Raw genomic sequence first — 16,384 nt, forward strand, 5'->3', positions numbered from 1 at the left:
AAAGACTTACTCATGTTCTCTGGTAATTTTTTTGACAAAGTTTTTCTTAAAAGGTACACAGTGAAAGTACTTCATAATATTCATGCTAGTAGTCTAGGAAGAACTTAGTTCAGCAGTGTCATGACTGTAGATTCATGTTCGTTGTGTTCTTGCGTCTGGTTTTGTCTTGTGGTTTCTTGTATTTGATTTCCATGTCTTTGTAACATGTCTTGTGTCTTTTGTTTTGATTTTCCATGCCCTCATGTGTCCTTTAAGTGTCTCCTATGTTCTTCCCTCTGTCTCCCTCTGTCTGTCAGTGTTCTCATCCATGCATTCCCCTCGTTATCTCACCTGTTGGTCCACCTCACCTGTTCCTCGTCTTGTCATCAGTGTCTGTGTATTTAGTCTGTGTTTTCCCTTCACTCCTTGTCTGGTCATTGTATGTATTCTGTCTGCTTGCCTCTGTCTGCGTCCATGATCCCGTTCATGGGCTTGCTCCTGTCTCTGGTATGTGTTTTTGGATTTTGAGTTTTGCTTTTTGCCTTTGGTTTGTACTTTGTCTAGTTTTTGGTTGCTACTTTGCCTCTCATCCCCGTTTTGTCAGCTTTTGGTTTTTGTACTCAGCTTTAAAATAAAGCTCGCTTTTTGTTTTCCCTGATCTTGCCTCCTGTTTAACTGCGTTTGGGTCCACCTCCTTTATCCTTACGTCTTCCCCTTTTCCCCGACCTGACACAGCAGTATATGAATCTTGAACTGGAAACTATTTTTTTTATTTTTTTAAATGTATTTTCTTTTTCAATCTTGCGTCATTCTTGACTTTGAAATCCGGAAGAATACCTTTGTGATACCTTCAGTTTATTGCCGGGAATATTTACTGTAAAAGTATGTATGTTTCATGGGTCTGATTATGAGACTGCAGTCTGACCCAAATTCACTACCAGCAGCTCTTTCATTACAATTACCGTAAATGTTAGTGCATTTGCGCACAGGAGAAAAAGGGGCAGCTGATGTGACCAAGCAAACGCAAACCATGGCTGGCTTGACCGCAGTGGCAATATGTGCTATTGCAAGTATCGCTGTAACCACAGCCACTATAGCCTTGTGATTAAAACATAAAATGAAACATATATCAAGCAGGGGTCCTTACTTGTCCAGCAGAAAAGACGCTAACTCTGTGTCGCTCTTGAGTCCTTACAAATCCTGCAGCTGCTCCACCTCTGAAATGACATCACCTGCATGTCTTGCAGATAGATTTTAAATTCTCAGTGAGAAGAGAAAAAAGACAGTTTTCAACAACGTGCAGTTAATGAGTTGGATTTTACATTGTGCAGCACCAGTTGGGTTCAGTCAGGCCATGGCTTCAACACACAGGGGTCAGTTGGCCTTGGTGAATTCTACAAACCAGTCAACTTTTACAGATGTTTACTTTAACCAAAAACTGGTGCCAGCAGTTGAATGGGGAAAATGAACAGCGATGACAAAGAAGGATGCCCAAATTGTAATTTTCATACATCACAATAAAGATATAATGGGGGCAATTTGTAAATTTTTAACCAAACTGTGATTTTGAGGTATGACAGTCAGACCGTTTGCTACTCAACATCTGTGAGTAACAGTGCCATCTTCTAAGTTCGATAACTAGTAAATGAGGTTATCTGTAGGAAGCGAGGAGAGCAGAGAAGCAGCCAGCCCTCATGCCCTCCTCACTACTCCTCCGTTGATACAGAAATAGATGGGATCCTTCTTTAATCAGATAGTAGTGTGTCAGACACAGTGATGGTCATTCAGATAGTTTTTAAACACCCTGCCATCAACACCTAATCTCTCTTAGTTGAACCATCATCAGTCACACACACCAAAGCCCATGCTCATGCAATGTGTTCATGCATGCACTGAGTCCCCCACAACCTGAAATAAAACATAAACCTGACAGAATTCCCAGATTTCCAGCCCTCTTTTTTTTCTTCCATTATGCTTTTACTTCTCCTCGCTCCTCCCTCCATCCTTTCTATCTTAGTCTCAAATACACTCTGGCTGCTTTTCTTCTCTGCATTATAAATCAGGCCGAACACAAATGGCACTCTCTCATCCCCTATACCACTTCTTCTCTGTGCAGTCTGTAGTCTTGTCAGCTTGTTGAATTTATAATCTGTGGATTCTTTGAGACAATGTGTGACTCTACTCTAATCAGTGGATAATACTAATTCATGCAACTATTGTAGAAATTAGTTTTGAGCATTCCTCAAAGTAATCTTTGACTTTGGGCATAGCACGCTTCCAGAGTTATAAGCTTTGAATCGGATACACAATATACAAGGTGTTGGGCCTCGCATTACACAAGGCCCAGTTAAGGAGGGTTTAACAAAAATAAAAGGGGGATTTAGGTTAAATTTGGCTATCAATAATAATTAATGATTCATTCTGATAATTATTAATTATGATAAATAATATGATCCAGTTTGCATTAGATCAACTTGGGGCACCACCCTTGAAGAAGGGAAAAGATAGCAATTTTACTAAATCAGTCTCATAAAAATGTACTGAACTGTTTATAACTCTGGTTAATGATTAACTTAACTACAACCAAATTTACCATAACAGCTAGTAATGGTTGAAGGATTTTGGAGTTCTTGACAGTGTTGAGGTTGGTAACATTCACTCTTGTACAATATTAAATAGACAGCAAGAAGGTTCACGGTCTTTTATTTAACATAAAGATGGAAACACACAATATAACTAACATGTACTATATACATGTGTGTGTGTGAGTGCCTGGCAGAACAAAGAAACAATGGCGGTCAATGATATCACATGTGGGTGTGATATGCTCTAGCCTCAAGGAATGTGTGTGCCTGTGAGCGTGTGTGTGTGTATGACGTGGTGCCAGGTTATAGAAGATGGTTAGTTGCATGCAGAGACTCTGAGTCTGTGTCAAGCATAATTCGACTAATGTCGAATTAGCCGTCTAGGAAAGCAAACTACCAATAACTTGACTTGAGGTCACAATAACACCAAAACACTGAACAAACACATAAATTGAACACATTACATCAACAAGAGTTTAAAGTCCTGTGCTTAGCCGTGCTATGGTTTGCTGTCTATGCCCAGTTCAACGGTAACAGTCTTGGAAAAGAAGGTGCTGGTGGTTGCAGGAGAAAGTTGGGGCTCCAATGTTTAACAAACTGTTCTTGCTGTGCAAGGTTTGATGAAAAGTCGGCAGAGGAGGAAACTGGTCACTCCTTTCCTTTGTAAGGATAGCAGCTTGGTGCTAACCTGCTTGGTGTTCCTCAGATCCTCAGATTGGCAGGACCTCATGTTGCTGCAGTGAGGAGAAGTTATTTGGGCCTGCTGCCAATGCAGCTTGCAGCTCTCCACAGCTTGTTGGGCCCAAAAGAAGGGATCTTGAAGGCAGGCAGCCCCGTGGGGGAAGGTGGAGAGGAGCCCTTGAAGATCCGAAGTAGAAGGAGTAGAGGGCGTTGAGTGAGAGGGGAAGAACAATGTAGGCACTGGAGTTTTGACTACCTGATAAGCGGGGGGTCTGTCACCCTGACCAATAGTAGCTCAAACCCGCATTTTGCACCTAAGTGTGAAGAAAGGTAAGTTTTTGGGAAACTGAGTTCAGTTCAGAGTTCATTTTAAAAATCCACGATGAATGACTTCATCTGTGGGTCCCAACAAAGGTAAAGGTTATTAGTGCTTAAATGCTTGAGAAGTTAGAGTCCTTGGGTCCTGCAACATCTATTTTATGAAGAGCTGACTATTATTGTTGAGGATTTGTCTCATAGCCTGAGGAATGAAGCTGCTCTGTAATCTGGTGGTACAGCAGCAGATACTTCTGTATCTTTTGTCAGATGGCAGCAGGGTGAACAGACTGTGGCTGGGTGGGTGTTGTCTTTTAATAGCCTTTGGGCTCTGTGCTGACATCTCACTTCACCAATGCCACTGATGCTCTGTATATGGTATCAGTGATATTTATGGAATTCCACATTCATTTCCCTAGTTTTCGAGATGTTTAAGTCCAGGTTATTGTCCGAAAAACATTCTGTCAGATCCTGAATCTTCTCCCTGTAGGCTGACTCATTATTTGTTATCAGTCCTATGATGGTCGTGTCATCAGCAAATTTGATGATGGTGTTAGTGGGGTGGATGGGGAAGTAGTCATGGGTGAAGAGGAGTAGATGAGGGGGCTGAGGACACACCCCTGTGGTGTGCCAGTGTTCAGGATGAGAGTAGATAACGAGCGACCTCCCATCCTGACGTTTTATGGTCTGTTGCTAAGAAAGTCCAGTATCTATGTGCACTGTGAACTGTCTAAGCCCTGGTTGCTCAGTTTGTGGATTAGTTTATGAGGTCCACAAACAGCACTCTTACATACATGGCGGGCTGATCCAGGTGTGTAAGGGCTGTGTTGGGCCTCGTGACCTCATGCACATGTCTCAAACAAAGAGACCAAGAGAGGCTTGTAGTTGAAGCCAGAAGCCTAACTACTTGGGCCTCACACGAGGAACTACCAAACAAAGAACAGGGAAAAATGCCGACCAGGTGTGAAAAACGTGACCAGATTGACCTGCCCCCAAGACGTCACCCGGTCCCTATTGGCTGTGAGCCTGGAAGCTCCGCCAGGATCACAATGACGTCACTCCCACGTTAAAAGGTCACGCACCCCTCCTGCTCTTTCTACTCCGGCAGCGTCCGTTGTGAAGAGACTTCGGTTTCACGCAACTGCTGCCATAAGGGTACAACTCCGAGAAACGTTTTTCATTTTTCCCCCACTTTTGCTTGAGCTAATTTCAGTTCCTTCCTCGCTGGACGAGACAGAGACTGTTTTTGTTTCACTTTCATTTTTGTTCGGACGTTCGTCATAATTGTTTTGGATCCCGAGAGGAACGCTGTACAACCCAGCCGTTTCCTCACTACCTGCAGAAGGAAGAAAAGAGTCTTCAGAAGGAACGAAACCGTCCCTTCCATCGAGTCGACATATCGCTGTGGACAGCCTGCCATCAGCTGGAGGACGCTAAAGCGGATACCGCGCCCGCGCTCCCGAACGAGTTGGAGCTTCGGGTCAGACGGACCCCATGCTACCGCAACAAGCGGCATCCAAAGTAAGAGGCTTTTGTTTGGGCAGAAACAGATAGTATATAGCATGTTTTTCTTTGTTGTGCTTTTATTCTGTTGTGAAAGGACCGCCGAGTACGATTTATGGTTACCCGTACTGTGTGCTAACTGTGTTTGCTACGCTTGCTAGGAGCTCATTCAGGCTAATCCAGCCTGTACGGTCTTGCCTCCGTGTGTGACCACCAGACGTTGTATTCCGGCTCGATCAGCGGACGACAAACGAACCTCGATTCGCTTGCCAGCCACTGTTCGAGGGAGAGACGACCGCTGTGCACCACATGGTTGTTGTGTTTGTTTCTTTGTTGTCTGCTAAGCCCCGCTTAGCTTCTTCTCTCTTTTACTAACATACACATACACACACACATCGAGATACACGTACTCTTTAGGGCGATCTGTTGTAAACTTATAGTTAACAACCCCGCTATAACATAAGACGTATGTCCAGCATATCCCCTTTATTGACCGTAAAGACAGGCTTCCCCGGTAGCACGGCTACCTTTTTGGGACTGTGGCTATCATCCCTGTAAATTCACCCCTCGTGTGACCAAACCGCACACAAGATCAAAGACGGCGCAACCGCTGCCTTTGTTCAAACCTCGCGAGCACGTGTAGTGATCACCTTTGGTCGATACAGTCACAGCCGCCATTTTTGAATTCCAGGTATGAATCAGTGAATCTGAATTCATCATTTCGGAATCCGCGCTCTTGCATGACACTAAGTCACGTCCGGTGTTTCGCTGTAGTCTCTCCGACGAGACGTCCCAAGTCACGCCCACCAATTTGTAGTCCGGCGAATGTGATTTTCCAAGCCACGTTCGGCCATCTTTGTAGTCTTTATTGGGGGCTTCCTGCCACACACACACACACACACACACACACACACACACACACACACACACACGCCTCCATCCAGGTACCTGTTTGGCTTGCTTATGTTTTGATGTTGCTAGCTTTGTGAAGGAAATTGTTGTTTGTTAAAGAAAGTGGTTTGTTCTGTGGAGAAAGCTTTAATAAACACTGTTGACTTTAACTGAGCAGCATCTGTGATTATTTTGCACAATCCCATATTGTGATAACTGCTGGTTGAGATGGCCAGTGCTCGGATTCACGCCTTCCCTCTTGTCTAATTATTGATTATTTCCTAATATTGACATGTTGACTAATTTTCAGGCTATGAGACTCAAAGGTAAATCATTTGATTATTGATCCCTGATTTCAGGGTGGTGCCCCGTGTTCATTAATGACTCATAGTTACCTAGGTTTCATTAATCAACTATAATAAATGTGATTAATTAATAACAGCATATTAATTAATAATCAATAATCAATAACGATTCCCAACAGCTGGGTGGAGTGTTGTGTTGACAGTACCTCTGTCGACCTGTTCACTCGATAGGCAAATTGGTGATGGTCTAAGTGAGCAGGATGGCTGATTGGATGTGAGAGAGGATAAGTCTCTCAAAACATTTGGTGATTACGGGGGCTAGAGCAACTGGGCGATAGTCATTAAGGCAGTTCACTGCACCTTTCTTTGGGTCTGGTATGATGTTGGCTTACTTCAGGCAGGTGGGGACTGTAGACTGTAGTAGTAGTAGAATGGCGTTGGCCTTCCCTGGTAGTGCCTTATGTGTGTCAGCAGCGATCTGGCAGTCAAAGTGAGAAAAGAAGTGGTTGAGGAAGTCTGGCAATGTGCGGTCTGTACATTCTTAAAGACTGATGTTTTTTACCTGAGTGGTAGCATCTCTGAACATTTGTGTGTACACTTAAAACTGTCCTGTATCTTTATCTGTCCACACAGTCCACCGTTTTAATTAACCATCTTTATCAACTGAGAGTATGTAGGCAGAGGAAGCTGAGTAATATGATCTGACAGGCCAAAGTGAGGTCGTTGGAGTTCTTTGAAGCTGTCAGTACGCATGGTTGATGGTTGAAATCTGATTAAATCTCAAGTTCATTAACGGGAATAATAACTGAAAAGTATGCATATTTGTATATATGAAGACCACCTCCACAGATCATTGCTGCAGTCAGGTTACAGTTTTTGCCTAATGCTTAAACACTAAAAGGGATTGCTATGCCCAAAACGTCACAACCTCTAACTTTGGTGACCATGCCCTAAATAAAAGCACCAACCCTGCAAACACAATATATGCTTTGCACTGTGTTTGAAATTCTCCAACATACTCCTTGCAAAACACTACACACTGGTTTTTACACAAGACACATTGTTCAAAAAGGAAATTTCGTGCAATCATTGGGAAAACACATCTATTTAAAATACAAAACACAACTAAAATTGGAAAAGTACACAAACTTACACACATGAAAACATTGAAAATCTAATTGTAGACCAGTCCAATAAACAGTCTAAGCCATAGCACTACAAATGCACCTGGTGTGAGCTCAGCTCCTTTGTGCCAACTTTGGAGACATGGAGCAGAAAGAGGAAGAGGGAGAGTAAGAGCAGCAGCAGGACGAGGAAGAGGACGAAGAAGGGGAGCAGGCAACACTGCATCACCACTCCATCCTCGGTCCCTACAACACAGCCCTCATTATTCACTTTCTGGACGCACTTCATGACACAGTCAAAGGGCATAGAATTGGGTAGGGACGCTAGGGACACGTCCCTACCAATATTCAGCCGCTACTGTGTAGTCACTATCAATACAACCGCTGTCCGTAGTGTTTAGTCAATGATTATGGCACACAAAGAGTTAAATGTCGGTCTCTGCTAGAAGTCCCACCTCTAACCTAAATATCGCTCCCTGATTGGCTGCCAGTTTCTCGCTAACTTACATGTGATGTCCCCCGCTGTCACTCGTTCTGCTTGTAAAAGCTACATGCAACCTGCTAGTTGGACAGGACAAGAGGCAGTGCATGTTATCTGCAACTGCGAGTGTAAGTTGTTAACATGTTCGGCATTTGTTCTTCCTGGGTCACGTCCGCTTGACGGATTTTAATATCAGTGGTGTCATTTACATTTGTGTTTGTGTCTGTTTGCGTGCGTGTACGTGTGTGCGTGTGTGCTGTATAGGATTTGAAGGATGTCAAAGAGAAGAAAACTGGATATAAGAGACTTCTTTAGGAGTCAAAGTGCAAGTTACTTCAAGGGTGTATAGGTAGAGGCTCAACAATACAGATATTGAATAAGAGAATATTTAATGCCAAAGAGATACACTTTTTTAAAGTTATTTTTAATTCTTATTGTCATGTATTTGTGTAGAAGTGAGCAACGATTTAAAAACACAAATACAGAAACTTTGTGGTGGAAATTCAATAAAACCTCACATTCTAGATGATCATGTGATTTTATAATTATAAAATATAATTAATTAATATTAAGTAATATTAATATTTAGTAAAAGCCTTTTTGCTCAGGCAATAACTGAACCATCAAGCTTTATGATCATTGTATCCCTAATGTATCTGTTCATATGTCATGCATCAACATATTTTTGTAAGGTGACAGACAGCAGAGAGGCTGGAGGAGATGGAGGAGGAGAGGCCAGAGAAAGTAGGGGAAGAGAGGCAGGAGGAGGAAGAGAAGGAGAGGCTGGAGCAGATGATGGAAGAGAGGCTGGAAGAGATAGAGGAGGAGAAGCTGAAAGAGAGGCTGGAAATTCACAGGTGAGGTTAAAATTTATGATGGATATGTTAGTCATGAGATTTAGCACTGTGACAAATGTTAGTGTGATGATGATCTGAATAGCAATGCTTCACCCATGTGGCTTTAAAACTCTTCGAAGTTGCCTCCTTGTCTTTCATTAGTTGCTTTAACCTATAACATCTGCATGACGTGAAATTATGATTGCTAATGTAAAAAAACGTCAACTTTCATGAGTGCTGCCTTGGAGCACTTTTGTGTCCCCACCAATCTCAAAATCAAACCTACTCCCTTGGACACAGTAGTCCAGGACGGGCCAGAGCAGCCCAAGTTTTTTGTCATCTGGGATAATGTCAGTTTCCATTGGGCTGCTCTGGTCCGGGACTGGTTCACCAACCATAATAGATTTATTGCACTGAACTTGTCACAATCAACCCATTTTGGAATCAATTGAGGAGTTATTTTTTCAGCATGGCGCTGGAAAGTTTATGACCGTCAGCCACATGCCCGCTAGCCTCTTGAGGTGAGGTCCATATCCATAGAGGGTTGGATACGGCATGCAAAGCGATATTTCCCCCGTTGCTTGGCAAGGGAGGACATTGCCTGTGAAGTGGATGAGGTGATGTTGCCAAATGCCAACAGGAGACAGGATCCAGAGCCTAAATGTCTTCCAATCATTCCCTTACAACACTATGTTCTGTAGAACATTCTAGTTGTACCAGGTCTTTGTGTTTTGTTTTTTTTTACTTTTGCAAAAACCTGAAAAAGAAATTATAAATTCTGAAGCTTTTCCATGTTGTGTCTAGATCAACTGTAGTGGATCAATCTTTCACAAAAAAAATAAAAATAAATCTGTATGAGACTTTTAAAGTCAAAAACCATCCAAAGCACTGAATACAGCTGTGTTTTGCATAAAGCACGTCTGTGTGTTGCTGCTGCTAGGAAAGAGTAATTCAAAGGTGCATGTGTTTAACGTTTTGATGCTAAAAACAGTTTTGAAATGGGATTGTTAGTTTTTGTTTCAAGTGTTCCATTTTGCTGTATAAGTTAGGAGATTATCTCCTTGTGCTGTGTCTTACTCGGCCTGTATATTAAGTTATGACACAGTGAGCCAAAGTCTGCAACATGTGTGTAAGCATTTGTCAAAAATTGTAATAAAACAGGAGTGAAGATAAATCTACATTTTAATCCCAAAAGTTAAAAAGTAAACTAATTTTCCAGTCTGGGATCAATAAAGTAATTCTATTCTATTCTATTCTGTTCCAGTGGCGGCTGGTGAAAAATATTCTAGGTGGGGCTGTGATATTTTCAGTCAGTTTCAGTAACCATCCCAATACAACTGAACACAAACTACAGGAAACCAGTGCTCTGTGAAATTGTCAGCAATTATTTAATGCCAATATCAAAAAGTTGAGGCATTCGAACACAAAAACATAAATAACATATTGCACGAACACAAGCTTTCCATTTGTAATTGAACTCGTAAACAATTGAATTATTTATTTCTACACATATTTCTGGAAAGGCTGTTGACTTATTCCAGTGCCCCCTTGTGGCAGAGGTGGATAGCTGGCTGTTGAACACATGAAACAGTGCCGTTAGTAGAAAATAGCCAACGCAAGAGGCACAACATGAGAACAGAGTGGAAAGTGGACTATATACAATAACATGAAACATGTTAACATGAAATTATATAGATTTACTTAATGTTTCTAGGAAATCTTACACTGTATAAAAGAATGTATGTATAATATAGAAATAGATATCAATTGGCTGAACTCAAACCTTTGACTGGAAGAATAATATACAGTATTTTATGATCAAGCTAAATGTTAAGTAAAAGTAAAAAAGTAAGTGTTAAGCATCATTGATAACTGAGAAACATATACAGTAATTAAAGCTGCAAGCAGCGTTGAACAGGCCCTCGCAGTCCACGCGTGTCGGGGCATGCTGCCGTCGGGGCTTGCTGCCATCGTGGCTTGCTCAAGCAACACCTTCCACTGAGGAAGTTGTTGCTTTATGATTCGGTGGCCTGCTATTGCGGGTGTGAAATAATGTACGCTGAATTCAGAATAATTGTGTCAACTGCTACATGATTCCCCTGACAAAGACTGAGACGATGGTCCACCTCTTGAGCTGGATGAAAAGAATGTGCACACGAGGCATGATGCAATGAAATAATTTCAGGAAGAAGCTGAATGAGTCATCCTCCAGTAGCCTCACAAACCTTCCAGCTTCTGGTACAGTGGTAGGCTCAAGCTCCCCTAATGGTTTCGAAACACTGGATGATGTCACACTGTCACAGTGTTCACTGCAAAGATATGGAAGTTCCATCTTAAGGGGGGTACACATTACAGGATAATCAGGGTGATTTTTGTCCCGATTTCCTGCTTACGATCAAAGCCAGCAAAGGAACAATTATCTGATGTTTACAAAGGACATCATGTCTGATTTTCCTGTGGCGTGGGGTGTGTTAAGAGTGATTTTGTTGGGTCAGATGTGCTCGGAAAGCGTCGGAAGGAGAGATCGTAAATAATGAACATGTTTAATATTTGTGCCTAGAAATCCTGTAATGTGTGGGGTGTTCCGAGCGGAGCCGAGCACGCACAGCGTGTGATGTCACGTGGACCGGACAAACAGCCAATCAAGAAGCCAGCTGAGTCAGCTGTGTTTCTCCGTCAGCCTTTTATTTACTTGTTGCCATGGTTACCCACAGTACCGGGGGCCAGAGCGCACAACGCTGCTCTCGAAGCTATCTGTAAAACTTGTGACAATTTTTCCTTACCTCCAACTCGCGCTGTAACACATACAGCCCCCACTCTCGCCGTCTCCATGACTTTTTTAGCCAGCAATAGGCCTAAAAAAAACACCACTGCATCTTCCGGTTCGTCCGCCATGTTTGTTTACACTGAGGTCACGTTTGACCACGTGAGATTTGTAATATTGAGCGTGAAGAACCTGATACTCTGCTGAAGAATCAGTTAGTGTGTGGAGTTCCCTACGGAGAACACCACACACTGTAAGATCAGCAGAGAGAGATCTTGTGCGATCTGTCTTTTGTTATCATCACGTGTGTGGTCTCCCAATCTGTGAAGGTTTGAAAAATCCTGTAGTGTGTACCCGCCATTACTCTGTTTGCTCTTGGGAGTCTGTGTGCCAGGTCAGAGAAGAACTGATTAACTGATGGGATGGGAGATGTCACCTGCTGCATGATAAAAGCTGAAGAGAAAGAAATTGCAGCTCATGGGGGTGTTGCTGTTGTGCTTTTCCCTCTGGGGCTTTAGCAGCCAAATGTGTAAGTCCTACCTCTGAAATGAGACGGTCAGCTGAAAGCCAACAAGATTTCCTACATTTCTATGTATATATATATATTGTCTACGTCTTCCATCTGCTCTCCACTGTAGCGATGATGTCACGCACTCTAGCTCACGCAATACACACCCATTATGAAATCAGAAGACGGCCTAAAAATCTTTAAAACTAAAACTGTGATGATTTGAAAACCGTGCAAGATTTTTAAAAACTGAATACAGGCCCAATAGTTCAAAGTCTTCTGACTCTTTAAAAGTTGGAATGGTGTCTCTAGCTCAAAGCATGAGGGACAAGGAGAGGTTGAAAGTCGATGAGTTTTGAAGAGGATTTGAAGATTTCCCCATTTACTTTCCATTCAAAATAATTACACTGCCACCAGAGCGCCATCTATTGGCCGATTTGCACCCAATTTTACACAGTGCATCATCATGCCATACCACACAATGAATAGTATTTATGTGATAATCGGACAGTATTTCATAAAGATATGCAAGATATATTTCAGGCAGTTTATGGACTATCAAAATTCTTTTAATAACTTTTTGTCAGGAGGGTCTACAGATGCTACATGCAAAGTTTGGTGCAAATTGGTCAAATCGTCTAGGAGGAGTTCGAAAAAGTAGGTTTTTCATTGTTTGCAAATGTGCGAATGGAAAGTTACTGCAAAAGTGGGCGTGGCCCACATCAAACAATTCAGCTAAATTCAGGGAATACATATATATGAGGATTAATAATGTGGAACATATCAGGTGGGAGTTATGAGCCAAAAACGCTTTTGCATTGAAAATAGCGCCACCTGGTGGTCATTTTCGGTGAGTGAGTCACAGGGGCCATTCTATAGCACCTCTATGAATTTCATTTCCATAAGTGTTATGGTGTGGGCACAGGGCCAAATATACAATTAAAGTGACGCCAGAGCGCCACCTAGTGGTGGATCGGTAAACCCTTCGTCAGATGTCCTCAGGAGGGCACTGACAATATATGTACCAAGTTTCGTCTTATTCCGATGCACCGTTGTGGAGATATAAAATACATCAATTTAAAGAGCGCCACCTTGTGGTCATCGCCTAAAATTTTGCGCAGGGCCTCAGGGGCTCATGGCGAAGTAGTATCCTGAGTTTCATGTCTTTAGACCGCACCAATGTGGAGATATGCAACACTTCCTGTTTGTAACCAAATCTGCAGGAAGTTGTTATTTAATAACTTGAGTATTGTGTGGCCTATCAAAATTCCTGTAATAAATTTTTGTCAGAAGGGTCCACAGATGCTGTGTGTCAAGTTTCGTGCAAATCGGTGAAATCGCCTGGGAGGAGTTCGAAAAAGTAGGTTTTCGACATTTTGCGACGTAGCGAAAAAAAACGGAGGCGGAAATGGGCGTGGCCTATACCACGAGATACAGCACAATCCACTGAACGCGTGGATGTAAGGTTTTTGAATGTGGGACAAAGTATATGGGAGTTATTAGCCAAAACGCGCTTTCCTTAATAACAGCGCCACCTAGTGGTGGAAATTCAGGACGATAATAGATTATAAAATTTTTCGCCAGGTGTGACTTATATTCCAAGTTTGGTGAGTTTTGGGGTATGTTCAGGCAGTGAAAAATGCGATCCTTTTGTGAGAGGAAAAATAATTTAAGCTGCAAGCAGCGTTGAACGGGCCCTCGCAGTCCGCGCGTGTCGGGGCATGCTGCCGTCGATGCATGCTGCCGTCGGGGCATGCTCAAGCAACATTGTTGTCACAAACTGGCTCAATTCATGCCACAAAGATAAGACAAGGATTGTTATAGTGCAACCTTAATGTTTAATTTGAAACATTAACTATTTACAAAAAGCATGTGGTGTGAAAAGTAACTGCATCAGTCGTGAATGTGATGTATGAATGAGTGAGAAATATGCTACTGTTGAATGCACCGAACATGTCATAATAACCCCACCCCCCCACACACAAAAAATATGTATATAGTACTATAAAGATATGTATTATGATTATATCTATATATCACATAAAATGTCAAAACAAATCTCCAAACATTTATCATTAGTAATATTATCTTTTTAACACTTACAGATCAAGTAAAATGAATACTGTTACATTGTATTGACATGTAGTGGTCAGATGAAAACAACAGCACTGCACATTAAACTTCCAATGTTATATGGTTCTTAAGGTTTCATGGAACTGAAAAGAATACAGGAGAAAAGTTGGGTTGTTTTGCTCCGCTGCCTTATAAGCAGAACAATGTTGACAATTAGTAGTAACATATTAAACCTGTGAAGATATCGTTCAGGTGTTTTCAGTTGTACTTTTTATACATACATTTAGCACTTTTCTTCTTGAAAGATGCAAATTTCTCAGTGACCTTGTGGTTTAAGTTGTGGATGTCTCTGATAAGTTTCTTCTCCATACAGAGCATGGCAACTGCATTAAGAAGATATTATCTTCCTGAGGAAGGTCTTGATTCTCTTCAGTGTTGAGAAGCACCGCTCAGATTCAGCTGTAGTCATAGAAGTTGTGATGAGGATGTTTAGCAGAGCCACAGTCTCTGAAAAGGTTTCCTGACGATTGCACTCTGTGACCAGCTGGTACAGAGCCACAGCTCCACTACGGTTTTTGAACTCATCATTGCTGTAGATGTGAGACAGTTCAGTTTTAAGCTTGTTCTTGTTAAGCAGTGGGTAAGCCTCCATGGTGGTGTTCAGTACTGTTTCAGGGAACTGACTTTTGTACTGTTTGAATTTGTCTCCCTGCAGCAGTGTCACAAACCACAAACAGCCAAAAGTGTAAGTCCTACATCTGAAATAAGACCATCAGCTGAAAGCCAACAAGATTTCCTACATTTCCCTGTATATATTGTCTATGTGAAGTAAAAGACGTGGGATCCAAATCAAGCTGAAGAGAACTTTTTCTCCAGTTTTTCCATCTGCTCTCCACTGTAGCTATGATGTCACGCACTCTAGCTCACCCAATACACACCCATTATAAAATCAGAAGACGGCCTAAAAATCCTTAAAACTAAAACTGTGATGATTTGAAAACCGTAAAAGATTTTCAAAAACTGATTACATGCCCAATAGTTTGAGGTCTTCTGACTCTTTAAAAGTTGGAATGGAGTGTCTAGCTCAAAGTATGAGGGACAAGAAAAGGATGAAGGTCAATGAGTTTTGAAGAGGACTTGAAGATCCCATTGACACTGATTAGACTGTGACCAGAGCGCCATCTATTGGCCGATTTGCACCAAATTTTACACAAAGCCTCATCATGCCATACCACACAATGAAGAGTATTTATGTGATAATCAGACAGTATTTTGTAAAGATATGCAAGATTGTCTGTTTTCAACACAATATGCAGGAATTTGTCATTTTATATTTCGGGCAGTTTATGGACTATCAAAATTCTTTTGATAACTTTTTGTCAGGAGGGTCTACAGATGCTACATGCAAAGTTTGGTGCAAATTGGTCAAATCGTCTAGGAGGAGTTCGAAAAAGTAGGTTTTTCATTGTTTGCAAATTTGCGAACGGAAAGTTACTGCAAATGTGGGCGTGGCCTACATCAAACAATTCAGCTAAATTCAGGGAATACATATATATGAGGATTAATAATGTGGAACATATTAAGTGGGAGTTATGAGTGAAAAAGTCTTTTGCGTTGAAAATAGTGCCACCTGCAGTTAATTTTGGGTGTGTGAGTCACAGGGGCCATTCTATAGCACCTCTATGAATTTCATTTCCATAAGTGTTATGGTGTGGGCACAGGGCCAATTATCCAATTACAGTGACACCAGAGCGCCACCTAGTGGCGGATCGGTAAACCCTTCGTCAGATGTCCTCAGGAGGGCACTGACAATAAATGTACCAAGTTTCGTCTTATTCCGATGAACCGTTGTGGAGATATAAAATACATCAATTTAAAGACCGCCACCTCGTGGTCATCGTCTAAAATTTTGCACAGGGCCTCAGGGGCTCATGGCGAAGTAGTATCGTGAGTTTCATGTCATTAGACCACACCAATGTGGAGATATGCAACACTTCCTGTTTGTAACCAAATCTGCAGGAAGTTGTTATTTAATAACTTGAGTATTGTGTGGCCTATCAAAATTCTTTTAATAACTTTTTGTCAGAAGGGTCCACAGATGCTGTGTGCCAAGTTTCGTGCAAATCGGTGAAATCGCCTGGGAGGAGTTCGAAAAAGTAGGTTTTCGACATTTTGCGACGTAGCGAAAAAAAACGGTAGGCGGAAATGGGCGTGGCCTATACCAGGAGATTCAGCACAATCCACTGAACGCGTAGATGCAAGGTTTTTGAATGTGCGACAAAGTATATGGGAGTTATTAGCCAAAACGCGCTTTCCTTAATAACAGCGCCACCTAGTGG

The sequence above is a fragment of the Sparus aurata genome, chromosome 8 (assembly GCF_900880675.1).
Source record: "Sparus aurata chromosome 8, fSpaAur1.1, whole genome shotgun sequence".
NCBI lineage: Eukaryota > Metazoa > Chordata > Actinopteri > Spariformes > Sparidae > Sparus > Sparus aurata.